The 23,481-nt window shown below is 41.6% G+C and overlaps 2 long non-coding RNA genes across 4 annotated transcripts in view; one reads left to right on the forward strand and one right to left on the reverse strand.

Annotated features, from left to right (window-relative positions):
• LOC138849636 (uncharacterized) overlaps positions 1-23,481 on the reverse strand; it is a 246,831-nt gene that overhangs the window by 46,517 nt on the left and 176,833 nt on the right. The window lies entirely within an intron of this gene.
• On the forward strand, positions 2,841-21,881 carry LOC138849637 (uncharacterized). Its single transcript, XR_011388626.1, has 3 exons — positions 2,841-2,968; positions 5,036-5,114; positions 20,455-21,881. It is a non-coding gene; the product is annotated as an uncharacterized lncRNA (long non-coding RNA).

Genomic DNA, 23,481 nt, shown 5'->3' on the forward strand with positions numbered 1-23,481 from the left:
TCTGCTCTGAGGCATCCAGATGGAAGGAGGAGGTGGGCCAGGGGGCGGGAGTGAGCAGATAGTGGGGAATAGGTGAGAGAAGAGCGAGCAGGCAGGTGAAGGCAAGCAGCAGAGGGGCCCAGAGACTAGGCTTCCCCATCAATCTCCACGAATGTGTGGTTAATGTGCAAACAGCGCACAACAGCTGCCAATGGCTCCCATCCGTGACAGTACAACTGTATGACAAATACTTCCCGTCATACTTACAGAGCTGTGTCTTCTGCTTTTTGGTTAATGGGTTTTTGACATGCCCACTCAAATCAAGGCTTCACAGGCCTTACAAGTCTGTCACGACTGTGCTGTGATGTTTTCCCCTCTGTGCGCAGCTGCCTCCTCACTACTGGAATGGAGCTACGTGCCTCCACTCCCTCCTCCCGCCCCCAGGCTTCCAGAAGCTGCACTGTCCCACCCCAGCACCTCTCTGTAAAAGAACAAACACTCACCTCACCCAGTCATTGCTGAGGGCGTGTGGTACAGCTCGAAGCAATATTTCACCCGCTCTGTGCCTCAGTTTGACCAATTACAAAATGAATCTCATGACTACAGCATTTTTGTAAGACTAGGTAAGGTCACATGTGGCAAAGAGGTAGATACTAAGTAAAAATCAGCTGAATCCGGGTCTGTTCTACAGGCATGACTTACCCCACGCCTCTAGCTTCAAATATTTGTAAACATGAGTAGGGCTAGCGAGTGGGTTTCCCAGTCCTCAGTATTTGCCATTGCCTTTCTTGGCCTCCTGACAATATGCTGAAGAACTTTTGCTGGATTTTCAGATTTGCACTGGTTCTTTTATTCACCCAACATTTGCTAACTGTCAAGTCTGTGCCAACCCTGGCTGATTGCAGCAAGATCCTGGCAGGTAGGCAGCTCACAATATAGTGCCCATAACAAATACCCCCAGATCCAGTACAAACACACACACACACATGCACACACACACACAGTATTGACCCACAGTTTTAAAAAACTCCACTCTGGGTCAGATGGATGTGTTAAGTTCTATTATCAATGCTTCCTAGACTATTATGGGAATGCCAGTCAAGGAACTCCTGGCCAGCCTGGGGTCAGAAACCTGGAAGCATAGTCAGGTCTGCACAGGGCATTTGTTGTTCCCAGAAGGGGAAACAACATGGGCAAATGCATGGAGCAACGAAAGCAGTAGCGCCTGGGGAAACCAGCAAGTTTTGAGTGGAGAACACAGGAAGCTTTGGGGAAAGTGGGGGACATATAAGGCATTAGAGATATAGAGGGAAGACTTTTTAAAATAAAAGATTAAGGAATCAATGGCAGCCATCAGGTTCCTAGAGAAAGACATGGAGCAGATTCGCCTCTGAACCTCCGGAGGAACGAATCTGACCAACACCTTGCTTTTGGCTTCTTTGTCTCCAGAGCAGTGGAAGAGTACTTTTCTGTTGTTCTAAGCCACTGAGTTTGTGGTAATTTGTAATAGCAACCTTAGGAAACAGAGACACCCTCCCACTTTCTTGCTTTCAGGGCAGTTGGGCAAAGGAGCTAAGCAGTTATTCCTCTCTGGAAGCTTGCCTTTTCTTTCTAGGCCATATCCCCTGGAGTAGGCACATCCTCAATGTGGTCTCCGTTTTTTCAGCTTTTGTTTGCTCATTTTCCACAGCAGCTCCTTTCCTTCCCAGCTTGGATGCTATTCTGAGCTCAGGGTAGCAGTCAATTAAGCAGGTCTTTAATGAAGTCCTGCAGCGTACTGGATGCTAAAGGTGGCTTGCAAATCTCAAATGTGAGAAGAGACAGGAAAAGCACAATTTTCTTAGGCATTTGGTAAAACGTTGGGAGAGTCTCCTCAGCCTACACAGCCTACATTCTTCTATCCCTGTCGTCACTGTTAGACTCTAGCATAGGTAAAATGTGTGTTATCCATCTTCAACTTTCACCTGCTTAATACAGCTGTTACTCCAAACGTAGCACCCTTCCTCAGGAAAAGTTTCTGAAGAAGAAAACCATGAACCAAAGCATTTGCTATCCTGTGTCTTTGATTTGTCTTATCCATGGTGATATTGCATCACAAGGCAATAATTCTAAGTTTTTTTTTTTTTTTTAAATCCAAAATTAGCTTCTTCTCAAGGAAATCTTGGAGATCTCAATCCTGTGCTAGGGCTTGGTCTGAGTCTGGATCCTGGAGGTGAAATGATCTAAACTTATTTGTAAGGGAGGGAGACAGACAGACAGACCGCTAGAGACAGATTGAAATCTCCCATCCTCTGCTTTGCTTCCCAATACCCACAACAGCCAGGACTGGGATGGGCCAAACTCAGGAGTCAGGAATTCAATTCAGATTTTCCATGAACTTTTTGAAGACCCCTTCTATTTCCCAATACTGCTTAAATTCATTGAGTGAAACCATAATTGACATTGAAATTGCAAATTTTGGTGATTCCTGGAATTGAAATGTGTCTGCATTTGTGGAAATTTAAAAAAAAAAAAAGTGAATGAAAGGACTCAGCCAAACCCCCATATGGCCTTGGCCTTGTCATTTGGCCTCGTCATTTAACCTCGGTTTGGCCCAGTTTACTTATTTATGCAATACAGGGATATGGTGAAAGGACATCTTATGAATTAATTAATTAACGTTTGAAAGAGGCTTTTAAAGTGCTATGCAAATGCTAAGCATTATTGTAAGGCCTGTGGGAATCTGAGACAGAGCACGGAGCCAAACTTCAAATTGAGGATTATAACCAAGAAGCAATTGTAAGCACTTTGGAATGTGTAAGAACTATTAATATTGGTTCCTATGATGTATTCACTTTTTTCTAATCCAGATAGGGAGGTGAGAAATGTGGATTCAGGTTTAAAACCCATGCAAGTCCAGATGCTCCCTAAGTGGTTACACTTCAGCAAACGTCTGCACATTAAAACTAAATCAAAAGATCGAAGCAAACTGGAACTGGAGAAGAAGCAGGTGTGTAAAACAAATGCTGTCAGCATATGTGTGAGCACAATTTTTTGTGCCCACGTAGGTCATAAAATTATCATTTGCAGATGTCTCTCTATATATGTTTATATATATGTATATATGAATGTTTTTTTAAATGGTACACAAATAAAACTTCTTGAACCCACCTAATTTTAATATCACACTCATTAAAGAGATACAGCCTCTCTCAAACCACTAGCCTGTGGAAGTCCTCCAGGCAAAGCAGCTTAGTTTTCTGTTTCTCTTCTTCAATGAATGGACCCCTGGCTTTACAGAGGCCTGGAGCATCCATTGATCCTTATAATTGTCAACGAAATGTGGTGTTAATTTATCCTTTTAAAAAATTAATTCAAATTAAGCTATCGAGCTGTGACAGTAATGTCCCCTAAAAGAATGAAAAGCTATCTTAACAGAAACAATTTTAAAAAATGAAGAAACAATTCTTTTTTTTTTTTTTTCAATTTAAACAATTTCTGGCTTCAGTAATTCCAGAATGATTTTTGTGGGTTGTAAAAGCATCTCTTAGTGTCCAGCTCTGATTTAACTTCTATTTTCTTGCCTGAGTGGCCTTTTAAACCTCCCAGCATCATGTGGTCTCCCCTTTCCCAGGTAAGAGCACGAGTTTCTATACTGGCAAATTCTTCCTTCCAAATCATCCTATTCCACAAGTAAGCAGCAGTGATCCTAGAGTTCAGGGATATACATTGAACTTGGAGACCAAAGAAGGGAGAGGCACCAGAAAGTCTCTACCTTCCAACATATTTCCTTTTAAAGTAAGAACAAAGGTTTGATCTCTTATTCTTAGGTTACTTTTGTTGATGATTCCCAATGATGGTCAAAGAGGCATTCAGGATATTCGGAACAAATAAAGATCTATAGAAATAAAAACTGCATACTTGAGCTAACGTGGTCCTTCAAGGAGCCACAGCTGCCTTTTCAAGTTTGTACTATTAACTACATGATGACAGTGTTAAGTGCTCAAAAACTGTCAAAGCCTATGTACAGACATTCATTTTGAAAAAGTACTGTAGGGGCTAGTGCTGTGGCGTAACTGGTAAAGCCGCCACCTGCTGTGCCGGCATCCATATGACACTGGTTCGAGTCCCGGCTGCTCCACTTTTGATCCAGCTCTTTGCTATGGCTTGGGAAAACAGTAGAAGATGGCCCAAGTCCTTGGGTCCCTGCACCCACGTGGAGACCTGGAGGAAGCTCCTGGCTCCTGGCTTCGGATCGGCACAGCTCTGGCCATTGCAGCCATCTTGGGGGTGAACCAGCGGATGGAACACCTCTCTCTCTCTGCCTCTCCTTCTCTCTCTGTGTAGCTCTGTATTTCAAATAAATAAATAAATCTTTAAAAAAAAAGTATTGTAATCATAATGGCAGCCAACCTAGGTGCTGGTCACAGTATTTAGTCGTATGGATTTGGCACCCTAGGATCTTCTTTGGTAGCAAATGGTAGTTTGTAGAATTCTGTTTCCTTGCAAAAGAAAAGAACATGCATTTTCCTTGAACTTAAAAAATATATAAACTTACTTGAAAGGCAGAATGAAGGAAGGGAAAGGAAAGGGAGAGGAGGGGAGGGGAGGAGAAGGAAGGGAGGAAAAGGAAAAGAAAAAAGAATAGAAAAAAAAGATAAAAGTGAACATGGCGGCCAGCGCTGTGGCTCACTAGGCTAATCCTCCACCTGCGGCGCTGGCACAATGAGTTCTAGTCCCGGTCGGGGCGCCGGATTCTGTCCCGGTTGCCCCTCTTCCAGGCCAGCTCTCTGCTGTGGCCAGGGAATGCAGTGGAGGATGGCCCAAGTGCTTGGGCCCTGCACCCCATGGGAGACCAGGAAAAGCACCTGGCTCCAGCCATCGGATCAGTGCGGTGCGCCAGCCGCAGCGCGCCGGCCGCGGCGGCCATTGGAGGGTGAACCAATGGCAAAGGAAGACCTTTCTCTTTGTCTCTCTCTCACTGTCCACTCTGCCTGTCAAAAAAAAAAAAAAAAGTGAATATGGCAGGTCTCTCTGGTAAAAACAGCATTTTATTTTCTTTCCTAATTCTTTTAAGCTCCTGAAATGACAGTAGACTTGGAAATATCAGAATCTCCTGAGTTCTTCGAATAATTAAAAGAAACTTCAACAGCAAGGTAAGAAAGTTTCTAAACCTTGCACTAAATGTAAATTTTCTTATATTCCAAAAGGAGGATACCGAAGTAGCTACTGAAGGCCATCTCAGAAAACCCCAGCTCCTAACTTTGTTCCCTTGTCCTCATGTTTTCAAGAGCAACTTCCTTCTAATCTGTAGTCCTCTCTGATCACTTTCGAGAAACCCCATTCTCTAACCACGTGATCTGATCTACCTCTTCTGCAGCAGCACAATTCCTGATCTGAGATATTCAGTGAAGAATAGGAGCCAAGCCCCTAGCACAGTAAATCAAAGTGGCCTTTGGTACTTCATGTCCCAGGGCTTAGGTTGGTGCTTTGACACTCTTTAGTCCTACGGCAAAACACAACATGGAAGTGGGCACCCTGCTTCAGCCCTCTTAAAAGGGAAGGGGAAGGAGGTAGGGAGGAAGAGAGTATCATTATATTCTTAGAACTGTATCTATGAGTTGGCCGGTGCTGTGGTGTAGTTAGCTGAGCCTCCGCTTGCAGTGCTGGAATCCCATGTGGGCACAGGTTTGAGTCCTGGCTACTCTTCTTCTGATCCAGCTCTCTGCTACGGCCTGGGAAAGCAGTGGAAGATGGTTCTTGGGACTCTGCACCCCCTTGGGAGATGCAGAAGAAGCTCCTGGCTCCTGGCTGCTGGCTTCGGATCTGCCCTGCTCTGACCATTGCAGCCATCTGGGGAGTGAACTGGCAGATGGAAGACCTTTCTCTGTCTGTAACTTTACCTCTCAAATAAATAATAAAAATCTTTTTAAATTTTTTTAAAAACTAAAAAAATAAAAATAAGAAAAAAGAATTGTATCAAAGAGGAGATTGGAGATTCACCTATCCCTGCTGTCCAGCCTTTGCAGAAATTCTAACACTCTAAATCAGTGCTGAAGAAGAGAATAATTTTCCTAACTCAGTCTTAACTCACAGTGAAAGAAAATCAATATTATTACTCAGAACAGTATTAATTTCTTTTCTTTATCCTTCCTTCCCTAGCACCCTGCCCCCCTTGCAAATTGTGTCTCATTGAGCTCCCCAGGATCAGAAACTGCCACAAGAAAACCAGCTATCTGTTAAAAATCTTAGCCAAAGATCCTGCTGAATGGTTCCTTTATTTAACGGATATTTATTCACTACCTACAGACACCTTGTTAAGCATTCAGCCTACAATGGTGAACGAAACCACATCCAGCTCTTGACTTTAAATACAGTTTTGAGTTACAATCTATTTATTCAACAAGAGGTACCTTCTTCACCATCCTCTGGGCAGAAAAGGGTAGAGATCTCTCTTACAGTTCCATTTGTTCAAAGACACAAAGAGAGTACTCCCTAAATGAGGTATTATTTAATCAGTGATTCAGTCCAGATTGCCTTTCATCCCAAGTACTTTTGGAACAGAATTGCTATAACACGAGGCAATGAAATAGCTGTTCCTGGGAGGGCCTTTCCAATTGTTTCCGTTCCCTAATCAAATGATCAAAGTGTGCAAGCTCAGAGCCTGCAGATTCTCTAGGCGCACACATACACACACACACACACACACACACTCTTTACAGATGAAGAGACTGACAAAGATGTGACATTGTCTAAAGTGAAGCAAGTTCTAAGAAGAGGCACAGTGAGCTGAGTCTACTGCCTGCTGATTCTAGGTTCTCTCCACCTCCTCCTGCTCTCTCTCACCTCTGACTCCTAGCTGTTCTGCTGCAACTGTCAGTCCCCCACCCCCACCCCTCAGCCAATGCCAGGGTAATGTGATATCCTCTGTGTAGTCGACTTTGCAATTCTACTCACATTCAGAAATAGAATCTAAGAAACCCGGCACAGAAAGTCTCACAAAGCTCTATATGATGGGAACCGGCATCCATCCTCTGGAGAAAAATGTGAAACTGTATGAAAGGTAGCTAAGAAATAGGAGTTTGGCCTAATGGTTAATATGCCCTATTTTCACATCAGAGCCCCTGCGTTCAGTTCCCAAATCTAGCTCCTAACTCCAGCCTCCTGCTATGCAGACCTCAGGAGGCAGCAATGATGGCTCAAGTAATTGGGTCTGTGCCACACACTTGGGCAATCTCCACTGCTTTTCTAGCTCCCAGCTGCAGCCCCAGCCCTACCCAAGTCATTGCTGGTATTTGGACAGTGAACCAGAACCCCAGGAATGCCCTCTCTCTCTCTGCCCCCAAATTGATAGGTAAATTTTTTTCAAAGAAAAGAGTGTATAACATGGTCCTTTCACATACATTTTCTGAAATAATGACAGAAAAAAATAAAAGATAGCTGAATGATACACAGAAACAGTTTTTCTTTTTTTTTTTTTTTTTTTTTGACAGGCAGAGTGGACAGTGAGAGAGAGAGAGAGAGAGAGAAAGATCTTCCTTTGCCGTTGGTTCACCCTCCAATGGCCGCCGCTGCAGCCGGCGCACCGCGCTGATCCGATGGCAGGAGCCAGGATCCAGGTGCTTTTCCTGGTCTCCCATGGGGTGCAGGGCCCAAGCACTTGGGCCATCCTCCACTGCACTCCCTGGCCATAGCAGAGAGCTGGCCTGGAAGAGGGGCAACCGGGACAGAATCCGGCGCCCCAACCGGGACTAGAACCCGGTGTGCCGGCGCCGCAAGGTGGAGGATTAGCCTATTGAGCCACGGCGCCGGCCGAGAAACAGTTTTTCACACAAGGCACTTCAAAAAGGGCACGGGGCCAGCGCCGCCATAGCTCAATAGGCTAATCCTCCGCTTGCGGCGCCAGCACACCGGGTTCTAGTCCCAGTTGGGGCACCAGATTCTGTCCCGGTTGCCCCTCTTCCAGGCTAGCTCTCTGCTGTGGCCCAGGAGTGCAGTGGAGGATGGCCCACGTCCTTGGGCCCTGCACCCGCATGGGAGACCAGGATAAGTACCTGGCTCCTGCCATCAGATCAGCGCAGTGCGGCCATTGGAGGGTGAACCAATGGAAAAGGAAGACCTTTCTCTCTGTCTCTCTCTCTCACTGTCCACTCTGCCTGTCAAAAAACAAACAAACAAACAAAAAGTGCATGGAAAATGAATTAAAAGGTAAAATTTAAAGTCTGAAATCCATGTATCCAAAGAGTCTTGAAAAAGTTAATGGAAAATGTGTATTATAAAAAAAAACTGTACATTACTTCAAAAACTTGGTAACAAAATAAATTTATCTTTAAATCCATTTTCCATGAATTTTTTGAAGTACTCTTACATACGAAACTTGAGGAATATCTACATGTTTTGATCACTAAAATGAAATCCAACTTATCTGTGAAGAAACCACAAAGCATTAGCAAGAATACTATGGCAGGAGATTTTCAGAAAATGTATTTTTATTCACTAACAGTAGGGGATAGTGACAGATAAATTGTGCACTGTCACAAGATATATGTCATACAAGGTTATAGAATCTGACATTTTTGTTTTCTTACATGTAACATTTAATTCCTTAATTAAAATTAGAATACATGGTTTTGGCACTACATAGATGTTTACATTTTTTACTGATTTATACAGATAAGGCCCATATCTCAAAATATTTAAAATATGAGAAAAATTTAAAGAAATATTAGCATCATTGTTTTATTATTTAGGAAACAATTCTGAAAAAATATAGCCTGGGGTTTGAAAGGCTCTTCTAATCCCAATTTCGTACCTTTATTTTCATTTCTTCATCTCTGTTTTTCAAATCCTAGTCTTAAGGGGTTAGTGTAGGTTAAAGATCTCGCTCTACCTACCAGTCTTGAAATGTGTGTGCACATGTTTTAAAGTTTTCATTAGGTGCTCTTTTATTACCTTTATGTTCGAATCCCTGGTGGCTGCACTCCATTTTTAATAAGCTGAAAATCCTGTAAAGTGATTGTTCAATGGTTGCATTTAACTAGCAGGCCAGTTGCTGAGCCGAAAGGTCGCCTCTGAGCTCACTGAAAAAGCTACAGAGAAGGCAAGCTGGCTCAGCCTCCCCGTTTTAAATGAAGGCCCTTTCATTCTTTTGCTCATTCAGAATCAAAGGGATTTCAAAGCTCATTCACCACCATGGGAGAAGGGGGCAGAAAGGAGAGCGAGCATTTTGGTGCTTGATATCAGGAAAACAGGAGACTGCTGAGCGCGCACATTCTTAAGACAAGTCAGTCTGACGGAGTATTATTCTTCTTCTTGTACTTTCGCTTATGTATATGGAGTTTTATTCATAAAAATAAACAGGTCTCTTGTCCAAGAGGCCAACAAAACCCAGCAGTACTTTTCCTGCTTAAGTAGGATCCTCTCTCTGCCCTGCACTCTCTAGCTGTTGCACATGGAACTATCTGGCCTGGGGTGTAGGCAGAGTTCAGGAGGACTTCCCAGGAACCCTGAATAAACCCAGTCCTTAGTGTTCCTGCCACTAGAAAGGGAGAAAGATGGAAAAGTTTAAAACTTGGAAATTACTGGCAAAAGACACAAAACCACTAAGCTAGGGAGGTACTGGCACTTTCTTGAAGGCAGTAAGGGTGAGAGATGTTCCCTTTGAGATCATGCCAGTTTCGATATGTATCCATGTACCTGTGGATAAACACTGCAATGCATCCTTCATCCCTGAAGAGGGTCCATTTCTCTCAAGCACTATGCTTCAAACATGTCACTACAGCTGTTTCTGGGGAAACCTGGGATGTGGAAGGGGGTGCAAATTATAGGTGAGAGTTCAGTAATGCCTGAGGTTGGCATTACACAATTATGATTTGGAGAGGGCTGAATAATACAGATGACCAAAAATTCAGAAACATCCTAGCAGATCTTGCAAAAATTGGGGGGATCCCCCAAGTCAATAGACGCTTCAAGGTCTCATAGCTTTGATGACCTACTTGAAAAAGTTCACCCGACTACTGCTCAGTATAATGATAGGAGAGAACCTCTACACACATAAACAAATGCACTAGAACCTTTCTGCTTCAGAGTACAAGATGTTGTACTTTTTTAAGATATACAAACATGGGGTCGGTGCTGTGGCATAATGGGTAAAGCCACTGCCTGTAGTGCCGGCATCCCATATGGGTGCCAGTTCGAGAACCGGCTGCCCCACTTCAGATCCAGCTCTCTGCTAAGACGGGAAAACAGTTAGAAGATGGCCCAAGTCTTTGGGCCCCTGCACCCACGTGGGAGAACTGGAAGAAACTCCTGGCTCCTGGCTTTGGATTGAGGCAGCTTCAGCTATTGCAGCCAACTGAGTGAGCCAGTGGATGGAAGACCTCTTTCTTTCTCTCGCTCTCATTCTCGCTCTTGCTCTCTCTCTCTCTGCCTCTCTTTTCTGTGAAACTCTGACTTTTAAATAAATAAATAAATCTTTTTTAAAAAAAAAGATATACACACTTCATACAATACAGCAATTCTTTGCACCCTACCCTCCCTCCTGCCCAAACTCCCATCTTTCTTCCCCCTCCCTCTCCTATTCCTGTATTATTTTTTATGAAGATCTATTTTCAGTTAACTTTATACTCATAAGATTAACCATACACCCAGTAAAAAGTTCAACAAATAGTATGAAGAAGAAAAAAAAAAATCCAGTGTTCATCAATAGTGCAGAAAAGGGCTGTTCAAAATCATCACATTTCAAAGTGTCAATTTCCGGATGTCCTACACAGCCCTCTGGCCTCAGAATCAGCCCTTAAGGCATGCGGATCCAGCTGAAAAGCCCATGAGACTATTTCAGGCATGGAAAGCCAAGACACTCTGGAAAAAAAAAATGACCTAAATGAAAGATCTCTGCGAGTGAGATCCCAGTGGAAAGAACAGGTCTTCAAAGAAGGAGGTACCTTTCTCTGAAGGGAGGAGAGAACTTCCACTTTGACTATGACCTTGTCTAAATATGATCAGAGTTGGTGAACTCAAAAGGCTTCCATAGCCTTGGCAACTCATGACAAGAGCCTAGGGTGATTATGATGCCATAAACAAGAGTGTCAATTTGTTAAGTCAACAACAGGAGTCACTGTGCACTTACTCCTCATGTAGGATCTCTGTCCTTAATGTGCTGTACATTGTGATTTAATGCTATAACTAGTACTCAAACAGTATTTTTCACTCTGTGTTTCTATGTGGGTGCAAACTGTTGAAACTTTTACTTAATATATGCTAAACTGATCTTCTGTATATAAAGAGAATTGAAAACGAATCTTGATGTTAATGGTAGGGGAGAGGGAGCGGGAAAGGGGAGGGTTCCAGGTGGGAGGAAAGTTTGGGGGGGGGAGCCATTGTAATCCATAAGCTGTACTTTGGAAATTTATATTTACTAAATAAAAGTTAAAACAAAAAACAAAGTATCAATTTCAAGTCTATAGATTACCTTTTAGGTACTTTATTAGTTACCATTGATAAGGGAGAACATATGGTATTTGTGTTTTTGGGACTGGCTTATTTCACCAAGTATAATGGTTTCTGGTTGCATCCATTTTGTTGGAAATTATAAGATTTCATTTGTTTTACTGCTGTGTAGTATTCCCTAGTGTATATCTACCATAATTTCTTTACCCAGTCTTCAGTTGATGGACACTCTTAAGTAAAATTACACAACCATCTGGCTAACACAATTTTTTAATTTACCTCATGTTGGGGTTTAAGCAGTGATTGGAATCCAAAACTAACCCTCACTCATCATCCTCCCCTCCATTGCTATGGCTAATAGAGAGGACATGCCAGAACAAACATCTGAACAAGAATCCAAAGGTTGGCTTTATTAATAACAACAATCCATATATCTGCCTGGCCAAGGGTTTGGCTTCCTGAGAACAGCTGGATTGTATGATGTAGTTTAATTTCAGATCTTATACTCCAAATTGAAGACAGATAGGCTACTGGGAAAGAAGAGATCTAATTAAGCCCCTAGTTGTATGTAGAAAATCCTGGACAGAAAGTGAACATTCCTGTCTCCCCACATCTGCTTTGTGGGTAGAAAGCCAGGAGCACATGGCCCTTCACGAAAAACAAAGGAGCAGGAAATTAAAGAAGAAAAGTGGAGTTCATCCCTTTTTTTCTTTTTCTGAGAGACATGTGTCCACTGCCTTTAGAGGAAAATAAGCCCATCCTTTTATAATTTTCAAAAAAAAAAAAAAAAATACTGAGCTTTGACCATTTGCAATAGTCATCCATTCACTCACAGAAAGGAGCAGCTGGAAGGGTGGAGAAAGTGTCAGTGAGGCCTACTCCCGCACACTCTCATTTAGGAAGACGGCTAAGTCCACCCTCCACTGAAACATGGCAGAGGGGTCAACAAATCATAGTCCATTGAAATTCAAGGGAGTCAGGAGAGAATAGCAGGTTATGAGGCTGGCGCCATGGCTCACCACGCTAATACTCCACCTGTGGCACCAGCACCCCAGGACTCTAGTCCCGGTTGGGGCGCTGGTTCTGTCCCGATTGCTCCTCTTCCAGTCCAGCTCTCTACTGTGGCCTGGGAGGGCAGTGGAGGATGGCCCAAGTGCTTGTGCCCTGCACCCGCATGGGAGACCAGGAGGAAGCACCTGGTTCCTGGCTTCGGATCAGCGCAGCGCGCCGACCGTAGTGGCCATTTTGGGGGGTGAACCAACGGAAAGGAAGACCTTTCTCTCTGTCTCTCTCTCTCTCCCACTGTCTAACTCTGCCTGTCAAAAATAAACTAAAATAAAATAAAATAGACATATTTAACAATAGCAGGTTTTGTTGAAGGTTCCAACACAACTGTAGATTCTGTGGAAGATGTAAATAAATAAGTAGGCTCTTACCTTTGCAGATCAGGTTATCAAACTTGTGTAAGATTTCACAAGACAAAAAGAAAAATATGGAATACTAGAAAAATCAAGTTCAAATTGTGATACAGAGTATAATATTTGTTAGATTCAGAGAAATGGAAGGATTTTGTGTGATAGAAAAAGTTAAGGAAAACCTTAGAAGAAGTGGCACCTGATGCAGCATGAGGAGAAAGAAAAAGAAAATCATTGCGGACAATCCACAGTATGACAATGAGGGCAGAGCACAGTACATAAGGGACAAAGGGAAATCTGCATAGGTGGAAATGTCAATGGTAAGAGAACAGAGGGAGAAGATAGAGTTAAGACGGTGATAGTTGTTGGTGATCCCAGAAGACAGGAAAAATTATTCTGAATGCGATAAGCATCGAATATTATGGTAGACCTTCTAGTATGAAGGTATCTGCCAAAACAATTCTACAAACAGAATGATCTTGGGCCATGAAGTAACACTTGAAAAAGAGAATTCTGAGTTGGGAGTTGGGCGGGTGAAATCTGCAAATTCTACAAGGCATGTTATCATTTCTTCTGTGATGATATACTGCAGGGGCTGGAAATCTTTAGGGTGGGGACAGGAAGCATCCACTTCTATCACATGAACTGTGAAAGATGAAAAGGCAGCAACAGGGAGAAGAGGGGCGCAAAGCAGCAGGCTTCTCTCAGAGGAAATAGCCTACCTGTTGCTCCCCATTACTCCTCAGGAGTTCAGTCTTGGCACATGGGCCAGGATCTGCATATCCCTTGAGAACACCCATGAAGTAGAGTGATGAGACATGCTCAAGCAGTCACTAGCTGGGCTGCTCCTCAGGCATGTATGAGCTTTTCTTTAAGCCCAGCACCCTGTGTGTCCTGGATGGCTTAGCAACATTTCTATCCATCATCATTCCACCACCCTTGATTTGCTCCTTCCTCTCTGAAAGTTCCTCCGACCAAGTGAGTGACCTTGCTAAGTGTCACATAAAATCTTCTTTAAGAATTACTTATTTATTTATGTATTTCTGAAGCAGAGTTATAGGAGAGAGGCAGAGACAGAGAGCAACCCCTCCACTGGTTCACTCCTCAAATGGCCAGGGCTAGGCCACATCAAAGCCAGGAGCCAAGAGTTCCTTCCAGGTCTCTCATGTGGGTGACAGGAGCCTAAGCATTTGGGCCATCTTCTACTGCATTCCCAGGTATATTAGCAGGAAATTGGATAGGAAGAAGAACAATAAGGACCTGAACTTGGGCTCATATTGGATACAGGTATCACAAGCAGTGGCTTTACCTGCTATACCACAATGCCAGCCCTACCTAAAATCTTTTTAACAACTTAGCTGAAGTATAGTTTGTCACAAAATTCATCTGTTTTACCTATAAAATATATTAGCTTTTAGTAGATTTCCTGAGTTGTGAAACCATCATCACAATCCAGGTTTAGACTATTTCTAGTGTCCCTATAAAATCCCTCATGCCTATTTTCACTTAACATCTTCATTACATTGTTTGATAAGTATCTAGGAGTAACACTAAGACACATGGAAAGGGGAGTCATGAACCTTAGAGAGTGAAACAAAGCCAAAGAGAGGTACAGATGGGAAATGCAGGAGGGATCAAAGGTTTATGCGGCTCTCAGCACTCCTGGAAGCATTAGATCATCTCAGAAGGCAAAGTTGGAATGCATGCCAGTAGTAGAAATCCTCTAGTGCCATTCCTCACCGGAAAGCCTTGGAAGTACAATATGGCCCACATGTGGTCTTAAAGAGATGATAATTCCTGGTCTCCAGGAAACCATGGGATGAAATCTTTTTCTTTATTTTTAACTTTTATTTAATGAATATAAATTTCCAAAGTACAGCTTATGGATTACAGTGGCTTCCCCCCCATAACGTCCCTCCCACCCGCAACCCTCCCCTTTCCCGCTCCCTCTCTCCTTCCATTCACATCAAGATTCATTTTCAATTCTCTTTATATAAAGAAGATCAGTTTAGCATACATTAAGTAAAGCTTTCAACAGTTTGCTCCCACACAGAAACATAAAGTAAAAAATACTGTTTGAGTACTACTTATAGCATTAAATCACAATGTACAGTACATTAAGGACAGAGATCCTACATGAGGAGTAAGTGCACAGTGACTCCTGTTGTTGACTTAACAAATGGACACTCTTGTTTATGGCATCAGTAATCACCCTAGGCTCTTGTCATGAGCTACCAAGACTATGGAAGCCCCCTGAGTTCACTGACTCTGATAATTTTTAGACAAGGCCATGGTCAAAGTGGAAGTTCTTTCCTCCCTTCAGAGAAAGGTACCTCCTTCTTTGATGACCCATTCTTTCCACTGGGATCTCACTCGCGGAGATCTTTCATTTAGTTTTTTTTTTTTTTCCAGAGTGTCTTGGCTTTCCATGCCTGAAATAGTCTCATGGGCTTTTCAGCTGGATCCGCATGCCTTAAGGGCTGATTCTGAGGCCAGAGTGCTATTTAGGACATCTGCCATTCTATGGGTCTGCTGTGTATCTCACTTCCCATGTTGGATCATTCTCTCCCTTTTTTATTCTATCAGCTAGTATTTGCAGACACTATTCTTGTTTATGTGATCCCTTTGGTTCTTAGTCCTATCATTATAATCAATTGTGAACAGAAATTGATCACTGGGACTAGTGAGATGGCATTGGTACATGCCACCTTGATGGGATTGAATTGGAATCCCCTGGTATGTTTCTAACTCTACCGTTTGGGGCAAGTCAGCTTGAGCATGTCCCAAATTGCACATCTTTTCCCTCTCTTATTCCCACTCTTATATTTAACAGTTATCACTTTTCAGTTAAGTTTCAGCACTTAAGAAGAATTGTGTATTGATTACAGTATTCAACCAAAAGTATTAAGTAGAACAAAGAAAAAAAATACTAAGAGGGATAACATATTAAGTTGCTCATCAACAGTCAGGGTGAGGGCTGATCAAGTCACCGTTTCTCATAGTGTTCTTTTCACTTTAACTGGTTTCCTTTTTGGTGCTCAGTTAGTTGTCACCTATCAAGGAGAACAAGTGGTATTTGTCCCTTTGGGATTGGCTTATTTCACTCAGCATAATGTTTTCCAAATTCCTAACAGGGATCACTTTTCAGTTAAAATTTAACACCTAAGACTAATTGTATGTTAACTACAGAGTTTAAACAACGGTACTAGAACAAAAAAAAATACTAAAATGGATAAAGTATTACATTGTACATCAACCGTCAGGACAAGAGCTGATCGAGTCACTGTTTCTCATAGTGTCCATTTCATTTCAATAAGTTTCCCCTTTGGTGCTCAGTTAGTTGTAATCAGGGAGAACATGTGGTATTTGTCCCTTGGGGACTGGCTTAATTCACTCAGATGATGTTTTCCAAATTCCTCCATCTTGTTGCAAATGACCAGATTTCATAGTTTTTGACTGCTGTATAGTATTCTATAGAGTACATGTCCCACAATTTCTTTATCCAGTCTACTATTGATGGGCATTTGGGTTGGTTCCAGGTCTTAGCTATTGTGAATTGAGCTGCAATAAACATTAATGTGCAGACAGCTTGTTTGTTTGCCAATTTCATTTCCTTTGGGTAAATTCCAAGGAGTGGGATGGCTGGGTTGAATGGTAGGGTTATCTTCAGGTTTCTGAGGAATTTCCACACTGAATTCCATAGTGGCTTAACCAGTTTGCATTCCCACCAACAGTGGGTTAGTGTCCCTTTTCCCCTACATCCTCTCCAGCATCTATTGTTGGTAGATTTCTGAATGTGAGCCATTCTCACCGGGGTGAGGTGAAACTTCATTGTGGTTTTGATTTGCATTTCCCTGATTGCTAGTGATCTTGAACATTTTTTCATGTGTCTGTTGGCCATTTGGATTTCCTCTTTTGAAAAATGTCTATTGAGGTCCTTGGCCCATCTCTTAAATGGGTTGTTTGTTTTGATGTTGTGGAGTTTCTTGATTTCTTTGTAGATTCTGGTGATCAACCCTTTATCAGTTGCATAGCTTGCAAATATATTTTCCCATTCTGTTGGTTGTCTCTTCACTTTCCTGACTGATTCTTTTGCAGTACAGAAACTTCTCAATTTGATGCAATCCCAAATGTTAATTTTGGCTTTGACTGCCTGTGCTTCTGGGGTGTTTTCCAAGAAGTCAATGCCGGTACCTATATCTTGCAGGGTTTCTCCAATGCTCTCTAATAATTTGATGGTGTCGGGTCGTTGATTTAAGTCTTTAATCCATGTTGAGTGAATTTTTGTGTAAGGTGAAAGGTAGGGGTCTTGCTTCATGATTCTGCACGAGGAAATCCAGTTTTCCCAGCATCATTTATTGAATAGACTGTCCTTACTCCAGGGATTGGTTTTGGATCCGTGATCAAATATAAGTTGGCTGTAGATGTTTGGATTGATTTCTGGTGTTTCTATTCTGTTCCATTGGTCTATCCATCTGTTTCTGTACCAGTACCATGCTGTTTTGATTACAACTGCCCTGTAGTATGTCCTGAAATCTGGTATTGTGATACCTCCAGCTTTGTTTTTGTTGTACAAGATTGCTTTAGCTATTCGAGGTCTCTTTTGCCTCCATATGAATTTCAGCATCATTTTGGGATGAAATCTTTTTCATCCCACCACAACACAGTAAGGGACTAAGAACGCCATTTGGACACTCTTTAACCCAATGATACAAGATCAGAAGGATTGATTACATACCATTCATGGCCACAGTCCTCCTGACCTCAGCCAGACTCAACCTGCTCTGAAAAAGGTACTGTATTTCCTGTTTCTTGGCCTTCCAGAAACACCCTGTTCATACCTATTACCGATTCAGTTGCCCACCCTACTGCTGATTCTGTCTCCTTTCAGTAATTCCTTTTTATTACCCAGAATTGGTTTCTGTTGCTTGCAACTGAGGAAATATAACCACCCTCATTGCCCTTAAAGTCTATGGCAATGATAAAGGTGAGAGATTGTGAGGATCCTGGGGTAGCTTCCACAAGAGACATTTCGTGGAAAAAAATCACAGAACTGAAGAGATTATTTTTGGGCAGGCAAGTGAGAGTAGTCAAAGGTGACCCTCAAGTTTGATATACTTTATATATGTTTCTACCACAAAGGGTTTTCTGTCATTGAACTTACTCACCCAGGTGGGATAAGAAAACTAATTGCACATTTTTTATAAATGGACCAAAAGCACAGACTATTTTAAGACCTAACATATGAGGATGAATAATTTTCACATGCTTTTCACTTTGCTTAGCGAACAACCAACACGGCTTGTCAAGCAGTTGGTCTCACTGCTCAACCTCACGCACGTGCCGCCTGGGCAAGTGATTCAGTCTCCTGCAAGTACCGTTTCTTTCTGAATTAGAAAGCCAAGGTTATGAGTCAGTTCTGCTCAGTGCCAAGATGCATTGATTCAGTATTACTTTCTTCCTTACAACACAGGGTTCAAAATGTCCAATCTCTTTTTTTCTTTGGTGCCAATGTGCAAATAGTTAGAAACCACAGTCCAGAACTGCTTTATTAAAAATTTTCATTTTCTGAAAACATTGCACTCCTCCAAAATAAAAAATAAAGAAAAAGAGAGAAAGAAAAGAATCAATCAAGAAAACAGCAAAATGCTAAGTGGCACAATATAAGGTGTTCATGCTAAATTCTAACTTCGTGGTACAATGCCCAGTGTATTATGATGAAAGCACTAGACAGAAGACAGGTGTCAGCTGAAATGAGGACTGAATAAATATTCTGCTTAGGAAAACTATGAATCTCCACACGGTCTGTCATTGAATAAAAGCTATAATCATTTGATAGATACACATTTCGTTAGTGCTACTTCAAACTGATACTCCATCAAATTGCTACAACCCTTTCCAGGTGTGAGAATCACAGAGCTTCCTTGAGGAAAATCGTGGCTTACTGCAAGGAGCTGAACAATCAGCAAAAATTGCAGAGCAACAATCCATTACTAAAGGGCCATGGGATGAGAGACATGTAATGCATTTCGGTTGGAAAGGATCGCTGACCTCACCCCCAAGTCCAATCCCCCCACCCAGAGCTGAAGACTGCCAGTTATAACACCCTCATCAGATAATGTGCAATGGTGTCATATCACATACTAATGCTATGGTAATTCTCCTAGTATTTCAAAGGCTTGGAATCTGATCCAAGAACAGAAATAGATTAATAGAGTTTATTCAGCTTATGCCTGAATCCTCTCCTTGCCCTCCTTAGAATGGAAATATGTCATCATAGTCCAGTTTCCTGAGGTCACAAAGATAAGACAATATCTACTTTGGTTTCAAACATAATCATTTATAGAAAAAAGGAGGCTCCTTTCTAAAATAAAACAGCTTTTCAAATAGCCTCTCACCACAGTTAGTAATAATTTATGCTTGGTGAACAGGAAAATATGCTGAATTTATTCATTTTACTGTGTGCTGCCTATAAAAGGGCAAGCTGATAAAGAAAGAGTGGGGGTGGGTAACTTATTGGTATTTGCAAATCTGATATAAAAGGTTTTTTGTAATTTCTCCTGAATTCAAGAGAAGAAAATTAACTCTGAAAGTGGCAGAACAGAAAATTCCTGTTTTTTGCCAAAGCCAAAGGTATCTGGCATTTCACCACAGAAATAATTCTAGAGGCTGTTTTTTCTTTTGTCTTCCAAAATAAATTTTTGCTCCAATTTCAAACCCTAATCAAAAAATTACACCACCACAGATAAACTCTGGTCACAACCTGGAATCCAGCGTGGTTTCAAGGCCATCGTTCTGCCCTGTTGCATTTTCACAATCATCGCCAACATCTGGGCAGTAGCTGACCCTCTCCCTCCACCATTTGGTCAACTGGTATTAATCAGGACATGTTCATTTTTTACCCTAATCATTCCTGGAAAGAAACTTATTTTCTTGTATAGTTTCAGGATGTATTTTACTGTTTGGGTTTGAAGATCCGCTTTGAAAGGGAGACAGTTTTTGTGTGCTCTTCTCTCTTTTCAAAGGAGTTGTTGAAACTCCTCATATTTAAACATCACCCAGAGTACATGTGCAGCATTCTGCTTCATGTGGCAGATGGGGCATTAGGTACAGCTTGAAGTTTAGGAAGTTGATTTGAATTAAAGCTCAGATAACTGGAATTCTTAACGCATATGCCACTCTCTCATGATATCAGATAATAAAGTCATTATCATAAATTAAAAGGTTTGGGCATTTTAAAGGAAAAAGATTATTTGGAGCTCAGAATTTAGCTCAGAATTATGCAGGTTTGATATATGAGGATTTTATTAAAAAATATGTCACCAAAAAATCACCAAATTCTATCTGAAAACCATTGGATAATGTAGTTTCATGATACTATCTATGGATCATTTATAAAAGTATATAACTTAATTATGGCATACTGTGTCTTAGAGATAAAAGCTTCTTTCTGAACCCACTTCTCCCACTTAAGTCTGAAAGAGCCAAGGCAGTGCCACCCAATGAGAATTGTTGGTGGTCACTCGGTTAAACCTCAGATTTCAAAATAATCATGCTAGGGTACACCCCAACCACAACTGGATCATCAGAAGCCAAGAAAATCCAATGATGAAAGTTTTTCTTAATCCCACAGGAATCTATGGTGAGAGGAGAACTGCGTTGCTATAGCTACTGATCCCTTGGGTTTTGGCTTCTTTGACCTTTCTTCCCTTCATGCAGAACCTCCAAATACTACTGCAGCATCGTGTGAGGGCTGAGTGGAGAACCAATCCAACTGTGAGCTCCACAGAACGCCCTTCCCCAGGAAGAGCTCCTCTCCAGAGGCCGGCCTCTCCGCCCGTTTGGAGACAGTCATGAAGCAGAACTGAGTTTACCGCGACATGTCTGCTGTAAACCCTACAAGCAGTGTGGGAGGCTGAAAGATCGAAGGTGCCAAAGTGCCATCTACTCAACGCTTCCTATATTCTCCTGGAATTCCCTTCATCAATACTGCTGAACAAATTAGAGATTTAGAATCTTCTGGTTTTGCATATTTGGTTATTTTTTGTTAAACGCTAACCTTGAGATAGAGCCTGGCTCGGTTATTTCCACTCTTGCCCTTCTTTCTCCATAAGTCATGCAAATCCTCACTCTACAAACTTCCCCCTGCACTATGTGACCTTGACTTCATTGTGAGAGATTTAGGGAAATTCCTGAGCTAACCAAGTCCATGCAAGGTGTTCGGTTTTCCCATCAAGTAGAACTTGTCACAAATGCGCGCTATACCGGGCTCTCACTCCATCCACTGGTTTTCTTCACTCACTGAGGAATCATCATGGTATACCTGGGAAACTCTGCACTTCAGATCAAATACATTTGAATTTACATTCCATCACCTTAGTCCAAACATACTCCGATTTAAATTTCTTGAGTAAATTCCATCTTTGAGTCTTCTTCCTCAGTTACAAAGGGCTGTTATGAAGAGGCAATGCGAAATGAGCACATAACACTGGCTAGGCGCATGCTAAACATGTGAAAGATGTTGGCTGTTATTATTATAATTTTGTTCTTTGAGATGTGTGCAGCTTTAAGTGATAGAGCATCTGTGGAAGACCTGTAAGAACTCAACAAACATTAGCTCCTTTCCCCCTGAGTAGAAGTATGTCCTTTCTGAATCTGCCTGAGTAAACACAATGAATCTGAACCCAAGGTACTTCCTCCAGGCACCTAATAATGCACACCCCTCTGTCTGTCCCCAGCCCCTTTGGGAAAATCTTGGATATCTTTATGCCATTTTCCCCCTCTCCCACCCTAGGTCCAATTCTACCAAGTCTCCATTGTCTGGACTACTCACATCCTAACAATGAGACAATTTTCCAGTATCCTCTTAGCCTCTGATTTCTAGGTAAGATCACAAACCCTGCCCTTAGCCCACCCACTCTTCTCTCCTCCACTACTGTTCTGTGCTCTCCCATCCATTTCTAAGTCTCCCATCCATCCCTGAGGCACTCGCTTCCCAAGAATCATTTACAATGACAAAGCAAACGCATTTGCGTTTAGATCGATTTTGTCTTTGTTAAATTGGGGTACATTTATACTACAAAGATATGGGAGGATTGGTGTGTTTTATCACAAGGAATTAAAGCTATTAGCCCACAAATCTGATGGATGTGAGCAACCAAGTCTAATATGCTGAATAATTTCTTCTCCACCTAACTGGTTCTCTTGCCTGAATTTTCCAGACAATAGCTTCACCTGGCAAATTCCTCAAACAGAATATTACATGCATATCAGACTTGCATTCTGTTTTGAGTACAATTTTGAAAAAAGACATCTTAGAGAGCAGATTCTTGGGGAAAGAATAATAAGTAGATAAATATGAATAAATATCCAGATTTCAGAAAGATTGTAAAAAATAATAACAATGATAATATAATGACTGTAGTTTTTCAAGCATCTTCAGATTGCAAGTGTAATGCTGAGGCAGAAGAGATGTATTTGTTGTCCTCGTGTCTTATGGTTGAAAGAGCAAACCATGCATGATTTTTATGACCTGGCTAGTGATGTGTCCCTTCAGGGAGCTATTAACTCCATCCTTGTAGATGGTGCCTGATCCCTGTCAAAATTAGAAATTGCTTAAAACCAGAATAAAAGCATTTCATTCCTAAATAGGTCATTAGTGATATTGGATAGTTTGTTATCCTGGAATGTAATATTGAAATTCCTAGAGGCAACTGATTTTCAGTAGTGAATTTAAAAGCCTAAAACTAAACTGAGTATTTGAGGAATGAGTGAAAAGAATCTTGGGTAGCTAACTATTTTTCTTGGTTGTATGTCAGCAATTGACCTTTTGAAAACAAAATCATTAACTCTCCCAAGATAACAAAATGCAAATGGGGATGGTGTGGCCCATATGAAAACATACGGACAGAAAACTTATGTCTATTTTTATTGGGAGCAGTGAGTGAGGGAGTATATATGAAATGAAATGTCAGAATAATGACTGTCATCCTCGAAAGAAAGTAAGTAGATTAAAAACAGCAGTGCACAGCTTTGTTCCTTATAAATGACAAGTACTGATGTATGGGGTAATGAGAGCAGATGTGTATAGAGGGGTTTTTACTTCAAGTACATGCCTGGATATGCTGTCTCCGCCTCACCGCACAGCTAATGCAACTTTTGACAACCTTTGCCCAGGAATGCAGAATTCAAGGAATAACCCACAAAAACAAAATAACACCATTCCACATCCCACAGTTAGAGGGAGGTTGATTTACCAGCTATACCTTACATTAGATAAAAAGAAATCCATTGTTTTCATGCCTGTCCGTATCATCAGGCTTAATGTAAATACCTGTTTGAAAGACTTTAGCTAAATCAGTCAACAGAGTAGAGTGATTCATTGATAGTTCTAATGACATAAGTACAACATTGTAAGTGCTTAAAGTTTTGCAAATATTAACTCATTTTTCTCATTTCTATCCAAAATGCCCAGTAAATCTCCTTTTCCTTAATATAGTATCTGAATTATTTTAGTGTGGGAAAAATCACAATTCCAGTAAGTGTATCTTTCACAAGATACTTAATTCCTTCCAGAAGATATGGTAATTATTTCAGGAACCGAGCCTTTTTTCCTGGAATCTTTGTTCTCATCAGGACAAACAAGCTCTCCAAGGAGTTT

This window comes from Oryctolagus cuniculus, chromosome 5 (genome assembly GCF_964237555.1).
Source record: "Oryctolagus cuniculus chromosome 5, mOryCun1.1, whole genome shotgun sequence".
NCBI classification, from domain to species: Eukaryota; Metazoa; Chordata; class Mammalia; order Lagomorpha; family Leporidae; genus Oryctolagus; species Oryctolagus cuniculus.